The sequence below is a fragment of the Sinocyclocheilus anshuiensis genome, unplaced genomic scaffold, assembly GCF_001515605.1.
Source record: "Sinocyclocheilus anshuiensis isolate Anshui unplaced genomic scaffold, SAMN03320099.WGS_v1.1 scaffold95, whole genome shotgun sequence".
Lineage (NCBI taxonomy): Eukaryota > Metazoa > Chordata > Actinopteri > Cypriniformes > Cyprinidae > Sinocyclocheilus > Sinocyclocheilus anshuiensis.
The window spans coordinates 453,742-455,049 of record NW_015548190.1 but is presented as its reverse complement, the minus strand read 5'-3'; positions in this window follow the sequence as shown (position 1 = coordinate 455,049).

Sequence of the window (1,308 nt, the reverse complement as noted above, 5' to 3'; positions counted from 1 at the left end):
ACGAAGTTCCCATGGAAAGTTTCCGAAAAATTTCCAGAAATTTACCGGAAATTTCCCGCCCCTTTGCAACCCTAATTTTTATTTCATGCGGACTTTAAACTTAAACCTCCTCATTTAAGCTGCCTCTGACAAGGTGACAGTCACCGCTCGTCAATGTCAAAAATATTTGAGATGACCAATCAAATCAAAGTAGGCGGGCTACATGTTCACAGAAGCTGTGTTTCAACGCAATGCTTCAGTTAGCGGCTATAAAGTGCGGGATGAGATGTGAGTAGCCAAACATTTCATAGTAGGCTATCTGACAGCCCGTTTCCGCCACTGAATTCAAAAAAGGTTATTGCGACTTTTTATCTCACAATTCTGAATTTTTTCACAGAATTGTGAGATATAAACTCGCAATTGCGAGTTAGAATTCTGACTTTATTTCTCAGAACTGCAAGTTTATATCTCACAATTATGACTTTTTAACTCGCAATTGCGAGTTTATATCATGCAATTCTGCAAGATAAAAAGTAGCAATTACCTTTTTTATTTTTTATTCAGTGGCGGAAATGGGCTTCCATAGTTTTACGATAGAAATGTTCAACAACTGACAAAAATAATCAGGAGTGCAAACTAACAAACTTGTCTAATTTCGACATTTTTAATGGTTGTGATTCGTGTAATGTGATTCGTAACTGTCAATGTGAGGGGACAAGAAACAATATTAACGAAGCCGTTTTCATCATATATTAGGCATATGATCAGGGTCGGATTTACCTCTTTTCGTGACATAGGCAAAACAAATTTTTGGGCCCCCCTTCCCTATTAATATGTTAGGCCTAATATTACCACCCAAGCAAACAAAAATATTTCTTAATCAGTGGAAACGTTACAGTGTTTTCTATCGCAATAAGCGCTTGCGTTCAGTCAATAAAAATCAAATGTATTTCTTAATTTGTTTGAGAACTGAGAAAGACCATTCCATTAATAGCGCGGCGACGTGGCCACATAACCACTTCGGGAGTGCATTTCTCTAATCATTTTAACGGCCTGGAGTCACAACCACACATCAAGACTGTTCAGATGATTGTTTCAAGACATTTGACATGTTTCCGTCCTGAAATCTCGTGTGTTTAACTAATTTTTTACGCACCTCATCCCAAACCTTCTGTTGCAAATTTCAAAACGCCATTTTAGAGCTAATAACGGAGGCTTGAGCCATTGATATGCAGGCTAACGCAGTTATTAATGCAGTCTAATGTGGTTATTAGAGAGAGAGAGAGAGAGAGAGAGAGAGAGCGAAAGAGAGAGAGGGAGAGAGAGAGA